This window comes from Neomonachus schauinslandi, chromosome 5, assembly GCF_002201575.2.
Source record: "Neomonachus schauinslandi chromosome 5, ASM220157v2, whole genome shotgun sequence".
NCBI classification, from domain to species: domain Eukaryota; kingdom Metazoa; phylum Chordata; class Mammalia; order Carnivora; family Phocidae; genus Neomonachus; species Neomonachus schauinslandi.
The window spans coordinates 16,192,672-16,203,623 of NC_058407.1; the positions used below are offsets into that span (position 1 = coordinate 16,192,672).

Sequence of the window (10,952 nt, forward strand, 5' to 3'; positions counted from 1 at the left end):
TCTTGGGTGGGGGTGGGGATAGAAGCCCTGATTTCCAGTATTTTCAGATTTCCATGGACTGGAAACACCCCGAGGCTGCTAGAATAAATACCTCTACCAAGGCTGATTGCAAGCTCCAACTGGTTAACAAACAGTTCACAAAGTTCCTGAGAAGTGAACAATAGGCTCTTCAAACCAGAAGGAGCCTAGTCTGGTACACTCAGGGGGGGAGAGGTGATGAACTTAGGTCATCAACCTGTGGGAAGAGGCCAGACACAGAATATGACCTCAGGAATGATGGGAACCAGGGGGTCTAATGCCAACAGGATTCTCTGCAAACCAACTTATTATTATTATTATTTTTTCCACTACAGATAGCCTCTCTCCATGTTTCAAGAGACATGACTACTGGCAGCTTCCAGAATCATGTCCTCAAGTGATTCACAACCAGAGAAAAATGAGGGCCTCTCTTCCAGACAGGGCTGGTTTGAAGAATCCCAGTGAAGGTTGACCAGGGTCGGGGCATTGTCCGAAGATTGTGGGGTCTGTTAGAAGGGGGAGGTTCAGTTGCTGGTCAGACCATTAACCATCTGGATACCATCAGAACCTGGTTCCCATCTCTACTAGTCTTCAAAGTGGCTGATTCAATGACAACATGAAGGAGCTGTTTTACCCTACCTGTCTTAGTATTATATTTTATAGTTTTTTTAAAAATCTCAGCTAATTTCTTAGACACCAATAATAACACATCAGTGTTTTAAATACTTCTATTTCTCGTATCACAAGGGAGACTTGCAAGATGCTCCCATGTGTTGAGAAATTGTATTTCCTCTTTTGTGAGTTATTTTTCATGTCTTTTTTTCCTCACTTATCTCCTGGGGTTTTCAGGTTAAAAAAAAAAAAATCTCTTCATTCAACAAATACTACTATAGGCCAAGCATCTGTAAGCACAGGAATACAATACCAAACAAGACAGACAAGGTTCCCACTTTTAGAGCACTTATCCTATTTGTATGGTCTTTTTAGATAATATTATTAATTTTTGCTTGTCATATCTACAACATATTTTGCTTGTCATATTTACGTATTTACAACAATATTTACAGAAGTATTCTTTCTGTGTGCTTTCTTATTCTTTCATAGACAGTTTCATATTTTCATGTAGTTAAATCAGATCTACTCCCTCCTTTTTTGGGGGGGACTTTCCCCTTTTAATTTAAACCTTTTTCTTCCATGCTTACAATTCCATTTCCCCACCAAAATTTTGAGATCATATTCTTTTTCTTTCCTATTTTCCTAGGCTTGAAACTTTTGTATTAAATGATTTAATTTAGGGGCACCTGGGTGGCTCAGTTGTTAAGCGTCTGCCTTTGGGTCAGGTCATGATCCCGGGGTCCTGGGATCGAGTCCCACATCAGGCTCCCTGCTCAGCAGGAAACCTGCTTCTCCCTCGCCCACTCCCCCTGCTTGTGTTCCTGCTCTCGCTATCTCTCTGTCAAATAAATAAATAAAATCTTTTAAAAAAATGATTTCTTTGTAATTTATCATAGTGTGTGGATGAGCTGAGCATCTAAATGGGTCATTTTCTGCCAACATGAAACAGAGTGAATTTTGATCGCTGGAGGGGCAAGGTATGGGTTGTTGGAAGGAAATTGGATTTGCTCAGTTTAGGGAATTGATGTGGGAAATGGTGAGGAAGGGGGAATAATGAGCATAAATGGGGTGGGTAGAGTTCTTCTGGAATAAAGGGTCCATATACTGTAGTGATTCTTAACCAGGGCGGGACATACCTGTTGACTGGGCAGCTTTAATGAAGTACCCAAGCCTGCGCCCTTCCATTGGTAGGCTGATAAGAGACCAGGGTTCATCTATTTTTTAAAAAGCTCCCTGGGGACTACTGATGTGGGAAATTGTGGGGGATAAATCTAGTCAGAGCAGATCAAGAGAGGTGTCAATGCCAAGCTGAATGTAGGTCCAGGAAGCCCCTGAGAGGAGAGTAGAAGGAGCATGGACTTTGGACTCAGGCAGGTATAAGTTTCAGTATCATTTTTGACACCTGTAGGCTGTTACTGGGGCAGACCACTGGTCTTCTCTAAGTCTTTTTTTTCTGTCCTATACAAACTTAATCATATTTACCTCACAGGGTTGTGATGATTCAGTGGGAAATCAAGTACAAAATGCTTGGCTCAGCACCTGATATTTTAATTAATTCTCCCTTCTTCCTCTTGAACGAGCCTTTGACCCATGCCATGCCTGCTTCATAGCCTTTGGGACGAACTGATGCAAGACGTTTCCAGAAGAAACAGGTAAATACATGTCAGGATGAGAAACGAAAACAGGTCCAAGTGTCCGTTAGCCCCAGAGGTTTCAGAAGTCTTCAGAGAGGCTGTACCTTTTTGGAGAGGAATCCTCCTTCCTTAGAGAAATGGAAAGAAGCTTTGAACGTCACAAAGGCCCTGTCTTCATAAGCTTGGCAAAGGCAAAATCTGGCTTCACTATAGGCCACCTCGGCTCAGTAGCAGAGATAATCCCAGGTCCTGGGCAGCTTATCTTATAAACCAAGCACAGCTGTTGTGAAAATAATGCAGGCAGGGTCACTTTTATGAAAGAAAATTCTCATGCAAATCTGTTTACAGAGTGAAAGATCTCCTTTCTCCGGAATGGAAAATGCCATTACTTCTCAGAAGATCCACCTGACTTAATTTCGTATCATTAGTATTCATTCAGCGATTTGACCAATATTTGTTGATATCACTTCTGTTTGACAAGTACTTTGGAACTGCTTCTACACAGTACTCATTTAAAACTGGTTTTCCATGCTGCCCTACATACAAGTTGATGCCAAATATTTATTTTTGGGTGCTAATCAGTACTCCTTGGAGGAATGCTAATTAGAATGCTAATCCGTATTCTTTGGAAGTCAACCATCCAAAAGACAGTTAGGATTAGTGGAAAGGGAGAGGAGTTTGGAGTCAGAAGCACGTGTCTCCAACCTGGACTCTTGACTATGTGACTTTAAGCCGATGGCTAAAACACGCCAGGCCCCAGGTCTTACTTTTCTCTAAAATGAAAATGTCTTTCTTACTCTAAAGCCAGTACTCTCTTTCTGGAAGAGCAGATTGGGTGGGTGGAAGGGAGGAATGACCTTATTCATTTTAGAAGACAGAAACTTGAATGGTATCAGAGAGGAGAAAGAGGCCAGCCTGCCCACGGGGAGGGTGTGTTTGGGAACGAGAGGTATCACTGGGACAGCAGAGGAAGGGCCCTTCTGCGTGGTACACTAGTCACACCCCAAAAGCCCAGGCTTTAAGATGTGGTCTTAGAAGTCTCTGTATGATGGAGGGGCTTGAGCTGCTGGGTGGGAGATGCGTGCACCAAGAGTCACGTTGCAACTGAATTGAAAGTTTTCGCTGAGTAGAGTGCTTCTCTACTTTGCCTTCGCTTCTGACAAATAGGTCAAAAGAAGGGTGATATTGCTTTTACTTGAAAAACAACAGCACCTAGGCTTTATTGGAGCAAGAGGGGCTTAGATCATTAAGAGACTTGCAATCTCCTGGCTGACATCGGTGCAGAGAGGAGTTCATTAGTTCATTACTGACTCAATCTCTTCCACATCCTGGACAGGTCTCCTGAATTACTGTGATGATCATTGTGTTTGAAAGCTTCCTGATGAGCACCTAGTGGCCTCACTCCCATCCACCCCCTTCTAGGTGAAATCTTTTCTGAGGCTCAGCTGGGTTGTAAACAGCAGGCGCCTAGTTCTGCCTGCTGGGTCCTAGGAGATAGCCTAAAGCTGATAAGCCCAGCACTTGCTGCTTCCCTACAGGGTCCCTATAAAATGAAGGGGCCCAGGACTTAGCAGAAGTCACAGAATCCGAACTGCTGGACTCCCCTCTCTACCTTTTTGAAGGCTGAGGAATTCAACCAAAGCAATATAATACTACATCTACATACAATTCTGGTATCATGTCGAGACCTAAGGATTTTCAGAGCAAAAAACCAATGTGAGGAAACAGTAAGTCTCCAGGGCAGTTAAACATCAAGGGATAATCCGGTGTTAATGGTTAAGGACCCAGCCTACACAGGACCGTGAGATTCAGTTCATCAGACGCTTACTGAGCTCTTACTAGGCACCGGATCTTGGGCTGGATACTGGGTGATGGTGGGAGAGAGCCAGAGATAATGATGCTAATGACAATAATGGAAAGAGTAGCATGTGCTGAGAGCGACTGTGTGCCAGAAATTGTGCTCATTTCTTTATTCTCTAAAAAGTAGGGGCTCCATAGATACTTGTTGGTGAACTACTCACTTGCCCCAGCTATACTGGCCTCCTCTCTGCTCCTCAGATGCACCTCAGGGCCTTTGCATTCACTCTTTTCTCTACCTGGAAGACTCTTCTTCCAGATATTTGCGTGGTTGGCTCCCATACATCCTTGAGGTCTTTACTCCAATGTCACCCTCTCTGTGAGGTCTTCTTGACCACCTGATCTAAAATAGCAATCTCGGGCGCCTGGGTGGCTCAGCTGGTTGAGCGACTGCCTTCGGCTCAGGTCATGATCCTGGAGTCCCGGGATCGAGTCCCGCATCGGGCTCCCTGCTCGGCGGGGAGTCTGCTTCTCCCTCTGACCCTCCCCCCTCTCATGCTCTCTCTCTCTCATTCTCTCTCTCTCAAATAAATAAATAAAATCTTTAAAAAATAAAAAAAAATAAATAAAATAAAATAGCAATCCCAATCCCACAGCCTTCCTGTTTCCCTTTCTCCACTTTACTTTTCCCCCTTAGCACTACCTAGCGTCCTGTGTTTTACTGATGTGCTATTACCTGGTCTCCCTTGCTGGCATGAAAGCTCCACAAGGATAGGGATTTTGAGTTGCTTGTTCATGGCTGTAGCCCCCTTGCCTAGTCAGATGCTCACATCTTTGTGCAACACGTGAATCAGGTGCACTCATCTCATACTAAAATCAAACTTTCTGGGTCAGTTACCCATGCAACAATAAGCATGAAGGATAGTGCAGTGAAATGAAGCCGACAAGGTTTTACCCTCTAGAGATCCATGGCCTGATGGGGATAGGATATTACCCTAATTACATAATGCTCTCCATTCTGCTGAAACAGAGCATGATGGGTGCTTTACCGATATTCTTTCACTGAAATCTTACCACAATTCTAGGCCATTGGTGGTACTGTAAGCCACAGTTTATGGATGCTATTTTAGTTTTTTCTAGCGCTGAAAATATCCATCTAGGCTCTGAATTATGGAGGGGCTGGCTTTATTTAGTTGGCACACATTAATGGTCATTTTGTATCTGAAGCTTACAGTGATCACGGTCTCTTTCATATTTGTTATCTCCCACGAATCCTACAAAGTATTCATCTTCCTCTATAAATGAGGAAACTGAGGACCAGAGAAGTTAGGTAACTTTCCAGAACCACACAGCCTCGTAAGTCTTCCAGATAGGATCAAACCCAACCCAATCCGTATCCTTACCACTCTCCTTTATTCTGAGGAGCTCGAATGATGGAGGGACTGAGCAGGGGGAGGGGACAGGTGGTCAGGGACTAGATTTTCCTGGAAGGAGGCTGCTGGGACTTCCAGATTGGAAGGCTGGGGAGAAGAGCTTGAACAAAGAACAAGGACTTGCAGGTGGTTATGGGTCAGGGGGAGTGGAATCCTAGATGGGAGGGGATGCGTAATTCCCGAACCCTCATTCTGCCCCCTTCCCCCCCACCCCACTCCTGGTCATTGTGCTCCCCCTGTGATAAGGAGATGTGGGAGATTTCTTGAGCAAGGTCGGGGGAGGGTTTTTTTTACAGCAACTTCTCTCATTCACTAAGGAATCCATCATAGCCATGCACCTCTTATATCTATGTGGTTAAATTAGCAACACACATTTGTTACATGCTGTCTGAACCTTCCTACAACATTGCATTTCTACATATTACCCACTTCTACTAAACTTTCAAAACTTGGAGACTTTCCCAACACCCCACCCCCTTGAGAGTGGGTACTCTGACAGCGCGGGATGCTGAGAATCAGAAGGCATCATACATCACGTACAGTCATATCCATACAATTAGCCATCCATCATGTTTTGAGTGCCTCCTACAATCCAGGCAAACTGCCTGGCACTAGGGATAAGCAAAGGAATTGATCAGTCTCTGCCCCAAAAGCTCTAGTGTGGAGGACAGTACATAAACAGGCAATCACAATACATCCTGGTAGGGGTTGTGACCATCTGGGGGCTGGGGGGGGAGGGGCACCAGGGAGGGATGTCTTATCCACGTTGGGGTGGGGGCACGAAAAGTTTCAAGGAAGCTGAGTTCCTTAGACATTATGGCAAATTAGGGCAACTGAAGGGAAGCTCAATCTGGCTACACAGAGTAGGAAGGGATTTGAGGGAGAAATGAGGCTAGGAAGAGAAGCAGGGGTCAGACTGTCAAGAGTTTTTAAATATATACTATTTTATTTTATTTATTATTTTATTTTTTTCCCTACAGCACACGTAACGGGTAAAACGTGTCCACCAGCAGCCTGGTGAGAGGGCGCAGTTGCAGAGATGAATTACCTGTGTCAGGTTGAGATACAGTCCTGTCCTCTCCTTCCCAGTTTGAGATTCATGATGCTCATTAAGCATCTGGATTTTATCAGTAAGCCTTGGATAAATGACTCCGTCAGACTAGGTGTGTTTTCTTATCAGTCTGTCCACTCATGTGCTAATTGGAAGTGTGAGTTCTCAGATCAACTGCCGGATTCTAGCCTTGACTGCTACCATTCTCAAGTTGTGTCACCTTGTACAAGTTGTCCCCCCTGGTGGGGAAACTGATCAGTACTACTGCGGTGCCTCCATCGAAGGCTCACTCAGGCTGGAAGGAGGTAATGCGTATTAAGCTCCTGGCATAATGCCCGGCACACAGCAAGTGATCAGTAAATGGTGACTTTTGTGGTCCTCCAGGTCCCCTGCAGCCTAACCGTGTTAGCAATCATCCTCTTGGTCACCGGCATCCCCATCAACATCACCCCTCCCGCCATCATTCCTGGTATCATTGTAATGATACTGAAATTCTAGGAGGTCATTCCTCACTGGGTTCCTCCCCTCCACTGACCCTCCTTGTGGTATTCTTATGAAAGGGAAGGCCCTGCGTAGACGGATTTGACTCACGTGAAATTCATTACGTTTACTGAGCTCCTACTATGTGCCAGATATTGTGTTCTAGGTACTAGGGAATCCAAGAGTGAGCTCAATAAAGTTTTCAGGCATGGAACTTACACTCTAATGAGAAGAGGCAGACAATAATAATTACATAAGCAGAGAAAAACAAATACGCTAGAGAAACATGAAGCCGGGGAAGATGGACAGACAGTATCTTGGGTTGGGCAGCTGTTATCATCTATCTCCCACGAAAGAGTTCCCCTCCTGCACGGAGCTACAGAATTTGGAGTTGGGGAGTTCCTGGGGGTGGGAACTGCTGAGACCGTGTCCTAACACTCCAGAGCCAGCTACAAAGGAGGCCCCCACTTCGAACACACACCCTGTTTGCAGGGCATTCCGGCCCACGTCTTGGCCTCTGGGGGTCTTGTCAACCTGGAACCGGGAAGAGGCAATCAACAGTAAGTAACAGGGGCTTTCTGCTTCGGCATTCCAACAGAAATACAGGAAACCAAGAGGGCTGCAGGCCTACAAATCTCTGCCTTATCGTTTATGGTCCATGCACCCTGAGGATGTTCAGAAGTGTCTTCGCACAAGCTGAGGGAAAGGAAAAGATGTCTCTAGCTCTTCCTCCTCTTCTCCACCCACATTCCTGACCATCTAATACGCTTTAGGGAGGAAGAAGAGGACAAGGGATAGAGGTGAAAAACTCTGGGTGTCGGGGGGAGCAGGGAAGCCTCCTCCACATGCATGCTGTGCTGATTCAGAGGATGGGCTAGGAGAATGGAAACCTCCCAGCACCGCTTTTTCCTGCCCTAGAAGATTCGACGAGGCACTCCTCTCCTCTTGGTGCAGCCAAACACCATGGCAGAACACGCTTCAGAAGAAAACACTGCCTGCTTTCTCAGGTCAAACACATCAGAGCCTGTGGTCTATAAGCCACATAGGGGTGCCGGGAGTGCCAAGAAGTAATGATGAAAGAAAATGGGTTGAAATCTAGACATTGAAGCTTTGTGTAGCTCTGCTTTGCTCAGTGACTCTGCAAGCTGTATTAGCTACCCTCTAATTCCCTGAGCCCTGCTATGTGCCCTGCATCATACGCTGTCTCTCAGCGACCCGGTGAGGTAGTTCTTATTACCCACCCCTCACAGATGAAGACACAGAGGTTCAGAGAGGTCACGCTCTTCAGTCAGTCATGGCAGCTGAATTTGAACCCACGTTAGTCTATTTGGGAGTCGGTGTCTTAACCATTATACTTCACTACTTCCCAGAGGAAAGGGTCAAGAGGGAAACAGTGAAAATAACAACACTCTCCTCCTCTACCTGCTATGTTTCCGGTGCTCAGCAGAGGCAGAAAATTGAGAAATCTTCCATGTGTTCTGGCATAAGTTCTGTCTCAACTTTAAAAAATGTGAATAATTATTTCTGATACCAGATATGACTATTTTTCTCTAGGAAATAGATTAATAGAATGAGAAAGGTCTTTAGAGATGCCAAAGAGCTGACCTTGAAATCCACGGAGAAGGTTAAGTACACTTCTCCAGGGCACAGAGTTAGGTTGGTGGCAGAACTAAGGTTAAAAGAGCAGTGCTCCTGTCTCCCAGGCCAGAGCCTGGAGGAGCCCCCAAAGCTGCTTTGCAGGTTATCACTGCCCTAACAGATGACCGCTTGAAGGAGGATGACTGCTTTGTTTGCACACTAGGGATTTTAAACACAAGCTGAACTCAGCTGAACAGTTGTTAAACAAGGCTCTTCCGGCCCCTTCTGATGAGTTAGTCTCTGCCATCTCCCTTCCTAGGTCATGTGCTCTTTTGAATTAGGAGATTCCTGCGATTTCTCCTTGTATTTAGCTGGAGTGGATGTTCCTCTCTCTCTGGGGCAGATGGTTGTATTTCTAGTTCAGAAACTGCTGTCATTTACTCTGGCCTCCCACACTAATACTGACTCTTCTGTCTGCCTGGCTGGCTTCTGCCAACCTCTGCAATCTGGACCCATTCCACCCAGCTCATCTTTTTCTTCCCCATGTCGTGACACACACTACTTCTTGTCAGATCGGAGTCCTGGGCTTACCCTATTTCTGCCACAGAAATATCCTCCGTGCTCTCCCCCTGTGCAAATCCATTCTTCAAGGCTTTGCTCAGACCCTCCTGCCCCAGATTTCCCCATATACCTACAGCCCTGGATGAGCTCCCTTGACATTTATTTTCTCAAGCACATAATTTGACCCTCAAAATGCTTCCGCACATTCCTCCAAATGTAATGCAGGCCCCTTGAGGGCAGGCCCACGTGTTCATTGGTTCCCTAGAGACTTTTAAAAGCACCTCATATGGTGAGATAGAGAGAGATATAAGTGATGGTTGCTTCTCGTCCTGGAGGGGAGACTAGTACTTTGCAGACATCTGTCTGGTGCATATCGTACCCTCCACAAAGGTTTTTTATTGAACTAACATATATGATGCCCCTTATTGCAACAAGAGGTGGCGTTATAGGGAAGGCATCATGAAAGAAGTGGCATTTGAACTGGGCCTTAAGAACAAGGAATGTTACTTTAAAAACAATTGGCAGAAGAAACCTTTTCAGACAGCCAGCTGCCGGGCACACACACCGCCAGGCACAAAGCGCACCAGGTTCAGGGGGAAAGCAGCGGAGCTCTGTCCCTGCCCCAGCACCAACTAGCCTTAGTGAGAGTGGGCAGGTTGCTTAACTTCCCTGCCCCCTCCCCTTTCCTTCCCACTCCAAAGCAGGATGGGCTCTGGAAGAGGTCAAGGTTCAAATCATAGCTGTGTGACCTTCAGCCAATCAGCTGGGGCGGGGGCTCAGTTTCCTTCCAATAAGACGGGTAAAATAATCTTGCTTTGCAAGGTTTTGTGAGGTTTTAAGAACATATTTAAGTTGCTAGATGCAGAGCTTGGTGTTACTGTATTTCCTTCTACCAGAGTAGGGGTACAACCCCGATCTGCCTCCCTCTCCTGGCGCCGCCCCAGGTTTCCCAGCACACAGCACAGAGCCTGTCCGTTGTAGGGGCTACGGATAGACTGCAGGACCCCTAAAGGGAAAATGGAGTTTAAAGAGCTTCAGAAAAAAAAAAAAAAAAGTAAACAGCATGGATAGTGGACTTACCAGGGAAGGGGGATGCTCAATAAATGCGTTTCCTTGAATAGACTTTGTGCAGTCCAAGAATCTTTGCTAACTCTCTCTAAACATGCCTCCGCCGAGCCAACTGGTTTCTCGAAGCTCCTTCTGCCTCCGCCTTCAAACCCCCATTAAGAGTCAAGACCCCACACGGGTCGGGCTGGGAGGGTGTTATGGGGAGGGGCGGGATTTCCCCAAGTCCCTAGAGAAAAGATGGGGTGCGTAGTCAGGTTCCCGCCTCCTTCCTCCCATTCCCGAGGGCAGGGCTCCTGGGCGCGCCCCCCCTTCATTTCCTCTCTCTCAACAGGTCGGAGGGAAGGGATTCGAACTTGGCCCAAGGCAAAAGCTCAACCCCAGCTCTCCTCCCTCCGACCCGCCTGGCCACCCCCACTTCAGCCGCCTATCCCCGGGGCCCTTGTGGCACCCGCTCAGTCGCCAGTCCCGGCCCCGCCATCGACCCAGACCTGCGCCCCTCCCTTTGGCCACCTCGACTCCCGGCCCCCGCCTGGGTAGACCCAGGCCAGTTGCCCTCCCTACTTCGGCGCCTCCTGCCCCCTCCCACTCGGCCACTTCAGTCGCCTGTCCCGGCCTCCGTAGACCCCGCTGGGACACTCCGCCCCCCACCCCGGCCGCCGCAGACCGCGCTCGGCCACCACCCTCCCCTCGGCTCCCCCACCCCGGGCCTCGTAGCTC

General features: G+C 47.0%; 1 protein-coding gene across 1 annotated transcript in view; it reads right to left on the reverse strand.

Annotated features, from left to right (window-relative positions):
* Positions 1-10,312, reverse strand: part of TCP11L2 (t-complex 11 like 2) — a 76,261-nt gene extending 65,949 nt beyond the window's left edge. The window contains exon 1 of the mRNA XM_021687378.1: positions 10,248-10,312. The gene's annotated coding sequence lies outside the window, so the exon portion shown is untranslated. The remainder of the gene's footprint in view (positions 1-10,247) is intronic.
* Between the last annotated feature and the right edge of the window lie 640 nt (positions 10,313-10,952).